This window comes from Phoca vitulina, unplaced genomic scaffold (genome assembly GCF_004348235.1).
Source record: "Phoca vitulina isolate PV1807 unplaced genomic scaffold, GSC_HSeal_1.0 scaffold56, whole genome shotgun sequence".
Taxonomy (NCBI): Eukaryota; Metazoa; Chordata; class Mammalia; order Carnivora; family Phocidae; genus Phoca; species Phoca vitulina.
This window is the reverse complement of record NW_022589759.1, coordinates 10,637,276-10,653,638: the sequence shown is the minus strand read 5'-3', so window position 1 is coordinate 10,653,638 and position 16,363 is coordinate 10,637,276. Positions and strand designations below refer to the sequence as shown.

Below are 16,363 nucleotides of genomic sequence, written 5' to 3'. Positions count from 1 at the left end.
TTAAAGAACATTTTCAATTCGAAGTGTTGCATTTCTTTCTTCCTTTTTATTCCTTCCATTTTATTCCTTAGCATGATGGTTAGCCTTCAGTGGTAAGCAGAATGAAGACCTCCCAAGGATGACCATGTCCTAATTTCCAGACCCTGTAGTTTTGTTACCTTTCATGTCAAAGGAATATTTAAGTTGTACAGGGAATTCAGATTGCTAGCCAACTGACTTGATAATGTGGAGATTATTCTGGAATAACACAGGTGGGTACAATGCAGTGACAGGGTCCTTCAGTTGGAAGGTGGAGGCTGACAGTAGGTAAGGGTAATGTACTGGGATGCGAGAGGGATCTACCTACAGTTGCTGGCTTTGGGGATGAATCAAGAGGCCACGAGCCCAGGAACGTGGGTGGTCTCTCAAGGGGAAAAGGCAAGGAAAAGTATTCTCCCTTGGAGCCTCCAAAAGGAACACAACCCGGGCAACATGGTGATCTTTGTTCACTGAGACCCATTTCAGAGTTCTCACCTCCACAAATCTAAGACAATACATTTATATGTTTTAAGCCACTAAGTTTGTGATGATTTGACAGGAAAGTGAATATACCAACCCAGAAAGCAAGGCTACCAGTTGCTTCCCCTGCAACCCCTAGCTTGCCAGGCTGGTCTGGGGGCCTCCTTTGAGCGCTAAGATCCCCACCCTACCCTGTGTTGGTTTCTCTTGGTGTAGTGGCTAGAAAGAAGCTTGAGGACAAATTCTTACTTGTCTGGGGCTCCAACCTTGGATCTCTGATGACTGCACTTCTGGTTCAGAGATGCTATAAAAATACATTGAGTATGACTATCGGTTACTGTGTGCAAATAAAAGTTACTTTTAGAATATAATTTTCCTACAATCTACTTAAGAGTATTCTAGTAGCTAATGGTCTGTTTGCCATGTCCCTGAATACCTTATATAGATTAATTTCATATAATATTTGAAACAACCCTATAGGGTAGGCACTACTATTATTCCTACTACCACTATCACCATCATTCCTGATTTATTTATTAGGAAAATAAACCAAAGCATAGAGAAGCTGCCGAGAGACTCCTCGGTAGTATGCTTTACCACCTTGTTTTTAACCTTGGCCATTTGCCTCTTGAATCTGAGTACTTAATCAACACAATCTGACAGTTCTTCAATATGTCCATATAAAAAAAAGTCTACCCCCATAAATCACCTGTGTTGCTGAAAGAAAAGGCTTTAGCTAAAAATATTAAGGTTATCATACCTAGAAGGACGGGCCCGGCCAGGGGAGTGGAGGACTGAAGTCATGGCCCAGCAAGGTAGATACACCTCTGGAAGGCCTCCAGCCCAGAGTTTATGGGAGCTTCCTCCTGCAAGTGATGCACAGAATTGAAGACAACTTACCATGCGCTCCTATTTTCACTTAGCAGGAATGCAAATGTCATGGTGAATGGTCTTAGGAGGACTGCTGAATGCTGCCTGAAGCCTGTTGATTTGTTCTTGCTAGGATGGCTCCAGTCACAGAAATGAAGCTTTCCTGGAGGCTACAGGGGATATTGTGGTGCCCCAGCAGACACCGGTAATGTCCTGGGTTCCCAGCTGATGGGAATATTGGCTGCCAGCAGCTTACAGCGCATTCCCTGAGAGAGACCATCTCCCCCAGGCTTAGCCCAGACACCATTTTACTTTTTACATGTTTTTCTAAACCAGAAAAATTTTGGCCCAGTAAAAGCTTGTTAATTGGCTATTAGCTCCTTTTTTGCTGACCACATACTTAGCAGATACATACCATTACTATCAAGTGACAAAAAAGAGGTGGGAAAAGATTTCTCCAAGCACAATAAAAGTTCTTACCTTTATTGACCCTAGACTCAATACTGTCCACCATCTGAGTATTCTGATTTATAGTCTCTAGATTCAGATGTTTAATTGAACAAAATAACACTTTTTATTCAGACATCTGAAAGACAGCCTTCGAGTAAGTTCCAGAAAAAAATATTTGAAACATTCAGAAGGCAAACTGGTGTATAACCTAAGTGGCAGTGATACTCTGAATGGGCTGCTAATTGAGAGAGATAATTACTGTGTATCTTATATGCCAAAATAAAATTGTCCTGGCGAGAAAAACAGTAGCTTTATCTACTCTGATTGTGACATCTGTTTAACCTTTCTTTGAAAGTAAACCAATGAAAATTTTTGCCTGATATGTACTGAAAAATAAAAACAAAACCTAGAGTACCCATAAAAGTTATGAGCTTTCCAAAGTTTTTTCTTCAGAGATACCCAATCATTGAATATGCATCCTCATAAGACAAAATCATGGAAAGAGATTCCAAATACTAGAAGGAAGGTTGTCTCAGTTCACTGAATGTGAACAGAAGAAAACAGTTACAATATTCATAAACCAAACTTACACTGAAAAGATTTTTTTTCCCCAAAAAAGCAGAGCACAGCATTTTATAATGCATCAAACTACAGAATGTATTCATATTCAATAAGCCTAGTTGTATTTTATGATTAAAGATAATATAAGGCTTTGTATGAATGACATTCTTGATGTATTTGAAACAAATAAATGTTTAATGGCATGAAAGCATACAATTTAAGGACACATTTTTTAAAAGCAGCTTTTTCTTAAAGAATTCAAATTTAATGTTAAAAAATACTATTTAAGAAGTGCCAAATTTTACCTTTAACTTGGCAATTTCCTGTCGGTTGTCGTTTGCTTTAATCTCCCCCGCTGCTCTCAAGAGGGAAAAAGAAAACAAAATATCTGTAATCACACGTCGTCATTAAAACATCCCAAAGGGAACAAAGGAGCACGTTCTGAGTCCTTGAAAGTCTTGACATTTGCAGCCCCTACAGAGAAATCAGAGGATCAACTATCACAAAGAAGGTAGCTTTCAAAGCTGACCTAACAGCCACAAAAGCCTAAACAGTTTCAGCTTTAAAACAGGACTCAAACTATTAAGTATACTATTCTGAAGGTATACACGAATGTCCATCTGCGTCTATAGCTGTAGATTTGGGGGATATAAAGGGAAACTAATTCCTGCATTATTTTTATTATACTTGAAATTTGGGCCTCTTAGTGGAAATAGAACACAGAAAGTGTTTATTAGAATAGTTAAAATATTAAGAGGTGAAGAAAACTTTAAATTTACTTACATTGATATTCTCTGACTATGCACGATTTCTTAATAATTTATGTAAAAGGAAGACACTGAAAAGTCTTAATAGCATGGACCTGAGTAAATATGTAGGATGTAGGCAGATTCTATGATAACTCAGATTTAAAAGGTTTTCCAGAGGTGCCTGGTGACTCAGTCAGTTAAGCATCTGACCTGAGTTCAAAAGACTTAGTTCATGATCTCAGGGTCATAGTATCGAGCGCTCTGTAGGGCTCTGCACTGGGTGTAGAGGCTGCTTAAGATTCCTTCTCTCCCTCTCCCTCTGCCACTCTCCTCCCCAGCTTGTGCACACTCTAAAATAAATAAATAATAAATACATGGTTTTCCACTGTTTAAGAGTAGCAAAAAATATGGTTTTGTATTATCCACGGCAAAGAAAAGATAGCTAGGCTAATGGACAATTCCTGAAACTCACAAAGCCATTGATTTACCTACCATCTCATAAACTTTTTTTAAAGAAAAGGGTGGAATTTAATCTTTATTTACAAGACACTGCAAGAGAAGAGATTCCACATAGAAATGAGAAACCCACTGAGAGTAGGAGCTTCATACAGCTTGTAGAGTTTGGAACTGGTCAAGTAGAGTTTCGTTGTAAAAAGTGCTACAACACCAAAACACATTTAAAAAGAGTTCTTAGTAGAGAAACAGTAAGACAAACTTCTATCAAACAGAATACACAACAAACAACTTTCTGCCTCAGCTGTACAATCTAAAAGTCACAGGTCCCGGGAGTGCCATCCCGAACTTGAACGTATAGCCTTCAGAGGTAGTCTCTAGCACGACATTCTCATCTTCCTCTTCCTCTACAGAGAAATACTTCTCAATCACGTTTAATGAAGCTTTGTACACAGACTCGTTTTCATGGTTTTGTAGAGCTTCAGTTTTGTCCAAACCTCCACATTCTTCAATCATTATACTAAGTTTCTCAGTTTCACCTAGTTTCTCAGCAGCCTGAAAGATGTTTGAAATGGCATCCAGAATAACCAGAATAATTCTGGAATCTTTTGCAGTTAAGAAGTTCATCAATGGTTCTATTATGCCACAATGAATGAGGTATACAATCTTTCACCCGTCCCGCCATTTGTACAGTTGGTACGCCTGAGAGAGAACACCAACGAGGAATGGGACTAATCCATGATTCACAACTTGCTGTGAACCCAAGGCTCCAAACGATCTTAGCTAACTTCTACCTTCTTTTCCCTGTATCACACTCTTTGATTTGAAAACCAAAGTTCAGTGTGATGGTTTATAGGAAAATTGTAGGTAAGCAAATATCCTGCATAGAAAAAAGCAAAGAAAAACCAGTCTCTGGATAACTAAAAGCCAGCTTGGTATGTTTCATAATTATTGTAGAACATGTCGTCAGGAAGAGACCACCAACTGAAAGCTCCTCTTAGTTACAAGTTAATAACATTTAGAATTCAAAGCAACAAGTAAGCAGTGATTTGGAAACTGCTCCCCATAGATGAAGACGTTATGAATCACCATTTGGAATGCTGTTCACACGATCCATGAAGTTGCACTAGAAAAACTTCACCAGGCCAACACATTTCATTCCATCCAACAGTGACAATGGGTCCTAAATGTATGGAGCAGTTTCTACCACCTTTGGATCTAGGTGAAGGTACTCACAGGCCACTCCACTCCTGGAGAAAGTGCTTAAACATCATCCATGTCTCACGTGGAAGAGTTTAAGGCACATAATATATGTTTAAGCACAGGGGTATTCACCCAACATTACTGAGGCACATTACGGATCTTAGTAAGTAATGCATACGAAGGTAACTATGTTCAGAGAAGTTTACAAATAGTTCCTCTCTCACAGATAGTACAATATTGTGCTTGTCAAATGGAAAGCAATAATACTGATTCAATTCTTTTTGCTTGTTGTGCAACACCAGCTAGCAAAGGTTTATTATTTTTTCCTTGGGTGATATTTCTAGATGAAGTGAAGTGCCTGATAATTTCTTTTAACATATTTGCAAAGCTGAATCCAGGCCCGTGATTCATTGTAACTGCTTCAGAACACCATGTGAGAATTAAAAAATGAATAAAAATGCAGTAGAAAGGAAAATTCAAAGCACGCCATTTGTTAGAATCAATTTTTTTTTTTTTTTTTTTTTTTTTGCAAGCACAGCATTTCAATCTCAATAGTGTTCCAAAGCCTCCAAAGCTTATAATGGTGGGGATACACATATTTTTCTCCCTGAAAAACAGGCCAGGAGATAATGAAACTATAATTTCACAATACTGCAGCCGATATAAAATGGCCACATGTGTGATGCTGAAACACTCTATATGGGCACTTTCTGTAAAATAATCATATATTAAACTCAAGGAGTAAGGAAAAAGAATTTTAAAAGAGCGAAGGAAAAGCAAGGAAATACTAAATACTGTGGGATAACACTCTATTCAAATCAGCGCTTTATTAATCCAACTTGAATCGATTTAATTCCCTCCTACATCTTAATCAAGACAGCCTTGAAGTGCTAGAAACTTAGAGGCAGAGTTTAGAAGTCAGTGAATTCAGCAAAACCAATCTGTTCCTTTATATAAATAATTACATCAGTACCAAAGGCCTTTTCCGACACTCACACAGGTGTGCAATTTAAGATATTTTTAATACTGCCATTAGATGTTCATGGAAACCGTTATCAATTTATACATGCATACACAGAAGCACATTTCACAGTATATTTACTTGTAGTTGGCTTATACTGGGTGGAAAGAGAAGATCTAATACTTTGAAGTTTTGTTTTCTATTTTTCAGCTGTCAAAGGGTTAACCCGAGGTGCTAGTGATAGATATGGTGGAAAACAAAGTATATTCTTTGCCTCAGTGTTTTTCCATGCTCTAGAGAGTCCTCCACACATTGCTTGGGAACAAGGAAGACAGTCCTACTCTCTTGTTTTATTAGGTGGAAAATGAAAGACCAGGGCACTTAAGTGATTCACTTACCACTACATAGTTAGTAGATGAGCTTCTGAGGTCATGCATCACAAACCTCCTTCACCACTGAAGAAAACATGTCTTAACTTCTATTCTTGTAGCATTTCACTATTTTTATTTCCCTTTATTTTTAGGATGTTTATCTGCTTTTTTAGATTTGGATTTAATTTTTATGCAAGAAACTCTGTGATGGAAAACAGAAAACACTTATGATTTTAAAAATTAATATCTTCATGGAGCTGGGATTTTTCTGTGTCCTCTTGAATAACTATCTAGAATCGTTTCAGAGAGGGACATTTCACACTGTAAAAAAAAAATACTGTTACATAATTAATTTACAAATTCAGACTTGTTCAAAATTCTAAAATGTTAGGGAATGTGTTAAAAGCCACACTAAGAAGAAAATCAATAAACTTATGTAAAATATTTTAAAAATCCAAATCCATGTATACTTTTTGTTTTCTATACACATATATATTAAATATCAAACAAAAAACTACAAAAATTTAAATGATAAATAATAAACTGGGAAAAATTTGCAACCCATATGAGAAAAGATTTATTTCCTTGACTTGCAAAGAGCTTAAACAAAGCAATAAGGCAAATAAAATTTGTATGTAAATGTATATGTATTATATATAAATGTGTATATTATATAAATGTATATGTTATATGTTTATATGTTTATAGGTAATTTATATATATTTACCTATTATATATTACTTATACATAACATATAGTTACATATGTTTATATATAACTTATAGATTATATATCATGCATAGAAAAATAAATACTAATGGCAATATTATAATAAAAAGATATGATAACATAGATTCTCTCATTTGAGTGGGTCTAGGTTATCAATGAAACAGTGTGATACCATGCACTATCAAAATGTCCATAATCTCTACTACATAAGGAAGAATGTAAAAATATCTGTCAATCTGCTAGTAAATCAGGGTTGAGAATGATCCAGCAGATTCAACTGAGAGACAACTATAGGTTCGAAAATACTGGATTTACGATCTATAAAAAGACTTCACATAAAAATGGCTTTACCTAGGTGTAAAGATATGCACTGGCTTTTCCTTTAAAATATTTAAGGTATTAAAAGGGAAAATTAGAATTGAGATGTCTAATTATTTAGAAAAATAATTTTAGTGATTCTAAAAATAGAGTAATTGTACCAGCTAGTGTGTGGAAGGCCCTGTGCCAAAAAGTTATCACCTTTGCAGCAAGTCCTACTATATCCAAAATATTTAGGTTACTACAACTCCAAGTCTCCCACCCCGTATTCCCTAAACAACTGACTCTGGTTTACTGTTCTCATTATACACATAATATTTATCAACATCTAAAATCTTAAAATAGCAAATAAACATATTATCAGTCTCGCTCTTTTTTCAAAGATTTATTTATTTATTTGAGAGCGAGAGTATATGGGGGGAGGGGCAGAGGAAAAGGGAGAGAAAGAGTCCCAAACAGACTCTGCACTAAGCACAGAGCCCAATGTGGGGCTCGATCTCATGACTCTGAGATCATGACCTGACCTAAAACCAAGAGTCAGCCCCTTAACTGGGTGAGCCACCAGGAGCCCCAGTCTTGCTCTTTAATAATATGTGCTATCATGCTTTAAAGAATCACCAATTCATCCTAAGCACTTAAACAGTCACAGACATTATACATTATATACTACGGGGACTTAAACTCCAACAGAAGAGATGGAAAGACTCACCCAAGTGAAATAGGAATGATACTATGAGGTTCCCACACAGACATGGACGTAGTCCCAAGAGAACTCTTACAGCATTGGATCAACCTTTAAATTAATGGTGAAATTTGTTAATTTAACATTTCCAGGATGGACGAGATTTGTAAAATAATGATTCTCTCAGGCAAGGGTTTAGACATTATGGAAAGGTACAAAAATGATAAGCCTCTTCATATACTGATGAGAAATGAAAAAAAAGCACATGCTCAGAGAAGAAATGGTCCATTTGTGATACACTTTGTTGGCTATGACCAGGACATTTTCCCTGAGGTGTTCGAAAACCATGAACGATGCAATTTTAGACATGGTTCTTAAGTGAGGTAACAACAACAACAAAAAATACTACTTTGTAAGTATAATTATAATTTTCTTGGCAAATGTTTCTGAACCAAATTGATATTAATGAGTTAAAATGCCGTAATTGTGGGGGCAATTTTTTAGACTGAATATTTTGATACTCTTGAGTTAAAATACTTCCAGAATAATTCCATTTGCATAACACTTATTAAATCATAAAGTTAAAATCATGAATGTAGATTAATAAACACATAGCATTTGTATTTGAGATTTAAATCAGTTATAAATCATCCTATATTAGTGACAAATCCAATCCCTAAAGAGTAATTTTAGCTGAAAGTGAAATCATTATTCTACTTGCAATTCTAAATATTTGTTAAACTTAGAGGAAAAACAGACGGCATTTTGAATTGGTTTTGGACACGCTGGCGTTCACCTGGGGTGGATGAAACCATCTAGGGATGAGATATTCGTTGTGCATGAGAGAGAAGCCAATCAATGTATTCCCCATTCATATAGCATGACAATAACTCCCGTGATAAAATCTTTTTTCTTTATAATATTGTAAAGGTAAAGCACTACCTCTCTTTCTATGCGCAAAGTAGGAATAGTTCCATTCATTGGAAGTAATCAGTTCTATTGAGAGAAAAATTCCCAAAGATGAAAGTCTATATTAAAACTTTCAACATTAGAAACTGTCCTATTTCTACACATTAACACGGTGTAACATAAACCGCCTGATGGAAATCTGAGTTTCCTGATGGAAATATTTTATGGTTCATTTTTGTTAGTTTTTTCTCTTGCTTTTGAGGGAATTTAAAAGACATTTACAATTAGCCACAAACAGAAAGAAGCTAGAAGGACATCTACAGCTTGAATTTAGTGCTATGATGGGAAATGTTTAACAACCAGCTCTCGTGGCAGCAGGAGTGTCTCTGATGTGTAATATTTGTAATATTGGCCAACATCTGGGATAGAAATATTCCCACTAGGGTCAGTTTATTCCTCCGTGTTGTACCTCTTATTCCTGTGACTTAAAAAAGAAAGAGATCTCGCCATTTACAACAACACTGATGGACCTGGAGGGTATCATGCGAAGTGCAGTAAATCAGACAGAGAAAGACAAATATTATATGATTTCACCTAAATGTAGAATCTAAAAAACAAAACAAATGAGCAAATAAACAACCAGAAAGACAACTGGTGGTTTCCAGAGGGGTGGGGGGTGGGGGCATGGGCGAAACAGATGAAGGGGATTCAGAGGTACAAGCTTCCGTTTATAAAATAAGTCAGTCACAAAAATGGAAAGTACCACATAGGGAATATAGTCAGTAATATTGTAATAACGTTGTATGGTGACTACACTTAGTGGTGAGCACTGAGTAATGTACAGAATTGCTGAATCCTTATGTTGTACACGTGAAACTAATATAACATTGTATGTCAACTAAACTTCATAATAATAATTAAAAAAAAAACCCAAACTGTGTTTAACAACCATCTCACAAAATTGCTCACAATTTAACAACTGACATGCAAGTCACTCAAGGCCACCCCCCTCCAGCATACCACCGGCTAGAAAGGGCAGAGCAAGGGGTCCTTCTAGGGACTGCTGACCTACGCTTTGCAGTTAGGGAGGGACATTCCAATCCTGGTTTTGCTGCTTATTTGCCTTGTCACTGTGGACAAGTCCTGTACCTTCAATGAGCTCCAGTTTTGTTATCTGTAAAGTGGAGTTATTGATATGACTAACGTCATAAAGTTGGTATGATGATTAAATGAGCTGATGCATGTAAAAATGGTTAGAACGTCTGACAGCAAGTAATTTCTGAAACAGTATTTCTTGCCCATACATGTAAGGCTTCACGATTATCATGAGAATTACAGCTATTACATTTTTTACTGTTTTCACCAGAGGTATGTCTATAATTTTACTTCTGTTAATTATAGACTGCTTTTAAGAAGAAATTATCACTGACTTGAACATGAAATACATATCAATTCCAGGTTGCCAAAGCTCAGAGAGCATCATGTCCTCATTCTGAACTGTCATTCTGCAATGAAAGCAAACTCTTAACACACTGTTTTTAAAAATATGATGAGAAACAAACTGAGGGTTCTAGAGGGGAGGGGGGTGGGAGGATGGGTTAGCCTGGTGATGGGTATTAAAGAGGGCATGTTCTGCATGGAGCACTGGGTGTTATGCACAAACAATGAATCATGGAACACTACATCAAAAACTAATGATGTAATGTATGGTGATTAACAGAACAATAAAAATAAAAAAAACTAATGATGTAATGTATGGTGATTAACATAACATAATAAAATAAAATTTAAAAAATATGATGGTTTATGACAGCCTCATGGTAGACCTCACTGTTTTTCACATTTCCCTTGTCAATTTCTTTTTATCTCAATATAATGGCTCTCCTATATACCACAACTTTGCATTTCTGTCCTTTCCAATTTGGGTTTATTTTATATCCTCCCTAATTATATGTGGTTCTATTATAACGTGTTGACAAACTTCATTTGCAATATCCATTTTAATCCTCACAATCATCCTTCTTAATTAAACACTACTTTGATATGAGTATTGAAGTTCATAGAAATGAAGTGATTTGCCCCAAATCATACAAGTGATAGTGATAGATCTAGACTCTAAACCTAGGTCAGTTGCTACCTAGCTGGTGGTGTAGTCAGGCAGCCCAATTGAGAGGACTGTGTAGGAACCATTACCTCGGTAAGCATGGGTTGGGGCACAGGAGATGTTGAACCTACAGTCTCCTGAAGGATCACGTGAACTCCATTGTATCAAGGAGAACCACAACTGTAAGAGTAACTATTTGGACTGGAGAATGAGTGGTCACAAGGAGTTAAGGGATGGCTATAATGTTTGATGAGATGAGAAGATGAGAACATATAAGAAAGTCATGGCCCTACTGAAATGACCTCTGGAGAAAAGTTTCCTTTTTAGACATCTTCTTCCCTCTTAGGATAAATGCAGAGACTAGATGTATTGGGGAATCCTACTAAGAGTCTTTAGTGGGGAGCTGCTATAGGGAAGACATGCTGGGTGAGGTCAGAAAAGGGTGCAGGTTGAATTCATAAAATTTGACAAAAATCATTGAATGTTTTCCAGTAATGGGCCAATTCTGACTTTCGAGTTCCAATCAGTTATTCTTCCCCAGTTTAGACAAAGTTTATTGCCCCTCCCACCACCACTGGAGAATGTTGATAACGTGAGATGATATTTAATTTGTACTTGCAAAACTACCTTAAAGCCTAAATTGTTATATAGTTGTCATGTGCTGCTCAGGAGAGTAATTTAGGTGTGCATGCAGAGTTTTAATAAAAATAAACAAGAACACATACTTCTTTAAGTTTCTCCTTACAAATGCATTTTAAAAATTCCAACTGCTATGTTCAATGGTGCATGGAAAATGATGTGTGCATTTCATTATATTGATGTACCTTAAGATTCAATGAACCTTTAAATATAAGATGGATCTAAACAGGAAAAATGAGAACCAAACATAACACCGTAATATTTAATGGTCAATGCTAGAATGTATTAATGGTTCGATTTTTAATATTTAGCATTAACAAATTTTGGTACAGATTCTTGGTCTGTATTGAGAGATGCATCAGGTTAACTTGACCATTCAATGAATGACAGTGACACACAGTCATTAGACTTTACTGTCTATCAATTCAGTTTTTGAAATAGTATACCCCTAGATATAAAAGAAGCTCAGTGTAATAACACACGTTGGAGAGCAAAAATAATGAATCCTACTAGATAAATGGAAGAAAAGCCCTGATAATTCCTAGAAACCATAAAATTTATTAACTTTACCCTACTGTAAGTGAAACAGATGATGGCATATGACATCTTGCACAGGGTAGGGATGGATAAGTGGTGGTGGGTGTATGATCTCTAGCATGGTAGTTTACCTCAATTTTCCTTTAAAATAGTGACTATAGTACTATTTATCTGATAGGATTAAGCAAAAGATCAAATGAGATAATACATATAAAGCACTTCTAACGGTGCCAGGCACAGATTCTATGTTATCATCATTATTAAACTGTCTTAGGGGCACCTGGGTGACTCAGTTGGTTAAGGGTCTGCCTTTGACTCAGGTCATGATCCCAGAGTCTCGGGATCGAGTCCCGAGTTGGAATCTCTGCTCAGGAGGGAGTCTGCTTCTCCCTCTGCCCCTCCTCCTGCTCATGATCTCTCTCTCTCACTCTCTCTCTCTCAAATAAATAAATACTATCTTAAAAAAAAAAATAAACGGTCTTAATAAGTACTTGCTTTTAGGGGTATTTTCTAAGACACATTCCAGCTATTTGTGGAAATTTAGTGCAAATATTGATTCGAGTATGTTAAAGTGTACATGGTATTTTCCTTTTCTCCCCACTTGATTATGAAACATTTATTAAATTTATTCACAGGATGGGGTGCCTGGGTGGCACAGTCAGTTAAGTGATGGACTCTTGGTTTTGGCTCAGGTCATAATCTCAGGGTTGTGAGATCTATCCCCCCTCTTTGGGCTCTGCGCTCGGTCTGGAGTCTGCTTCAGGTTCTCTCTCCCTCCCCCACCCTATTCTCCTCCCCCTGCTCCCTTGAGCATGGTTGCTCTCCCTCTCTCAAATAAATAAAATTTTTAAAAAAATTTATTCACAGAACACAGCTAGTTTTTCAGGCCCACAGGGTCTATTATTAGCTATATCACAGAATAGGAACAAAGGAGCCCCATAAGTAGATGTGGAAGAAATGATCTATATTAATCATTATATATACTATAGTAGTCCCTCTCATACTTTGAGGCCATAATCTATCCCACAGTCTATCTGGACATTGTTTTATAGACACAGTAGCTTACGATGAATCTCCTACATCCCTTTGATCATGTGATAAGAAAGAACCAGACAGCCTCAGAGATGCCCTGGCAGCAATGATTAAAAATCATTTTCTTGATGATACAGAAGAAAAATCACGTCTGATGTCTAATGTAATTGGAACGTAAGAGATGACAATTTGTGAATTTCTGTATCACACTAATGAGAAAATATATATTTATAATTAGACTATAATATATATGTATAAATTAAATTATAATTAAAAACAAAGACACTGTCCTTCTAACTTACTTCCTCCAATGAGAGAGAGAAATATCAACTTCCAGCCTTTACACATAATTTAGCTCACGGTTGGCACAAAATCTGATTATCAGGGATGATGCTCAAGCAAGCAAAGTGGAGCTGCCTAGGAATCAGCAGTATGCAGAACCCTGGGGTGTTCTCTCTTTCTAGAAGGCACAGACCACAAGGCATGCTCACCGGCTCCAGTGAGCAGCTCTGTTCTCAGTAGTCAAGGAGCGCTCACTTCTCCAGGAGACCTGCTATTTGCTGCTGCTTCTTTGACTATTCAAAAAACTCTACGAAATTAAAGAAAAATAAATACAAGAAAGTGAGCCTGGAAAATGTTCCCTGGTTAGGTCACGTTTACAGTAAAACCTGCCAAAGAAAGGCTGACGGACCAGACCCATCAGCAATGAAGAGACTCGGGATTGCACAATGACCTGAGTTCATCAGACGGTTCCCGAGGACACTGTCCGCTTCCTGATGGGATCGAGGGCTACACCTCGACCGCTTTACACGTCATAATTCCTATCCCAACTCCTCTGGCTCCCACGTCACTGAAGTGGCATAGGACTTCTAATTTCGGCCCCTTTCTCCTACTCAAACTTCTAATCTCTCCATTCTGAATCGGTCCCGTTATTCACCTTTTCCGCTCCGTCCCCAGCCTCCTGCGGGCTGCTAGATTAAATCACACATTTGGCAGATTGGTGTCATCACGCTTTCTGGGAACACAGTGGTAGCTGGACTCCAACGCTGCTCGGGAATATTGTTCTGCCCGCTGGCCGGCTACCTGTGCTGTTCATCACAGCAACCATTTTAATTCTTTATAACCTCCTCCCAAAACCTGCCCCCAGTCACTTCTCTCCGCTGCTAATTTCTCTTCCTTCACAGAGAAAACTGAGGCTTTTAACCTATATTCAAAACGTTTGCTTTTCTACTGACTCCCACACGGCCCTAAATATCCTCTGGTATCTCCTATTAAACATACAGATACAGTCCTTTCCTCATCGAATGTCCCTCTTGAGTTACTCCTTTATCTTTCTCCATCCCTTCATAGCCAAGCGCTTTGGAAATAGGGCTTCAATTCACGAACACATTTAGCTTCCCATTTAAAATTTTAATCGACAGTAAACTGACTTCTACCCCCATCAACTTCACTGATAATGTTCTGGCTAAGTTCTTCAATTACCTTCTAAAGGCCAAAACCAAGGAAGCCTCCCAACCCTCCTGTTATTTAAAGTCTCCACAGTGCTTGTATTTATTCTTAGAAATACAAGTTATAAGTCTATTTCTACTACAAGGATTATACTCTTCCATTGTAGAATCTTTGAACTCTATAAAAAGAGGAGGAAACGTGCCCATATCCTCACCACTCATGATAAAGCAGCGTTTCACACTCTATTTCTCTTTAAGGTTTGTTTTATGCACGTATCGACATTCTGCACAAGCGTACGTTATGCTTTGTTTAACATACTGCCATAAACATTTCCCCCATGTTATTAAGTAATCTTCAGAAATGATATTTTACGGTTGCATAATTTTCCATCATATGGAAAAATATACTTAATTCTTGCACAGCATGTAAACAACGAGATGCGTTCCTATAGTATTGAGTGTCCTTGAAAAATCTGACATGCAAAATCCTCCGCTACCGTGGTTGTACAATAATTTAATTAATCTCTCTTTCTGCTAGACTTTCAGGCTATCAAATGTTTGCTATCATAAATAGCACTACAAGGAACACGAAGGTATCCCGGATCATCTTGAATCTTCTATGTAGGTATTTGCTAGCTCTTTCCAAATTAGAATATAAACTTTCCCACTGAAGAGGTTTGTTCTTTTTGCAATTACCACACAGAATTTCTCCCTACATCTCGAAAAGAACTTATTATTGGAGCTTGTACCTGGCTGGCAAGAAGGCAGGGGACACCATCAGTGGCAAGGGACATGGCTAAATATTGGGTTCTTTTATTAAGGGATAAGAGGGCCAATGTAATTCCTGGAAGTCTTATCCAGGAGACATCTTTTTATTTGTCTAGACTTTTTTGGGTTACAAAGTTATTTTATTGTATCAAACACAGCTTACATTTGAATTACTGCACTTACCTTACCTATAAGTGAGGACCGTTGGTGACAATACTTTACATAAATTAGTGGAGATTGAGGGGAAAACACTAAATAGATAATGAAGTCTTTCCTGACTTGAGTTATTGCAGACAAAATTGACTCTTTAATTTAATCTTTTAAATACAAAAGTCTGGAAATGACAATTTTGTTGTGTTATTTGTGACTTACACTAATTAAGTCTGCCTTTTCTACAAAGCATGAAGGTTCTGTGGAGAAAATGGATTGTCAAGGGTAAACAGAGACTGCAGATCACTGAGTTTCAGTCTTGCTCTGAATCTTCCCCACAGTAATTAGCAGTCTCCAAGCTGAAACAGAGCACCAGAAGAAAGGAGAGTCTCTGCTGGTATCTGTGGAAAACAAGATGGGAATGAGAAAGATGGCAAGAAGACAGCTGAAACAGAGCACCAGAAGAAAGGAGAGTCTCTGCTGGTATCTGTGGAAAACAAGATGGGAATGAGAAAGATGGCAAGAAGACAGTCTCCCTATTTGAACGCAAATAAAAATTTATACCTGATTTAGCTCCTGAAATTATTCTTCACGAATGTGTGCATCATTCTCGTGCAGGGACCATGCTCATCTTCTCTGTATCGTTCCAATTTTAGTATATGGGCTGCCAAAACTAGCACGTTCCTGAAATTATTCTGACTAAAGTGTGAAAAAGATAAGGAAAAGAACAACTTTCAATTTTCTACTTATGTTTATAAGGAGCTAGTCTAGGAAGATAGTCTTTGATTAATGGAAAGATTGGTTTAATGACCCCCAACTCATAACTGTATTTTCAAATTCAGTGATGGATGCAAGACCAGTTTTGATCAGCGAGGGCCTACATTTTGGGGAACCCCTTCCAACCCAAATAAATATAATTCAGTAGATTTTC

General features: G+C 37.2%; 1 non-coding gene across 1 annotated transcript; it reads right to left on the bottom strand.

Annotated features, from left to right (window-relative positions):
* Window positions 1-16,010: 16,010 nt before the first annotated feature.
* LOC116623090 lies at window positions 16,011-16,112 on the bottom strand. Its single transcript, XR_004297676.1, has one exon. It is a non-coding gene; the product is annotated as a U6 spliceosomal RNA (small nuclear RNA).
* Between the last annotated feature and the right edge of the window lie 251 nt (window positions 16,113-16,363).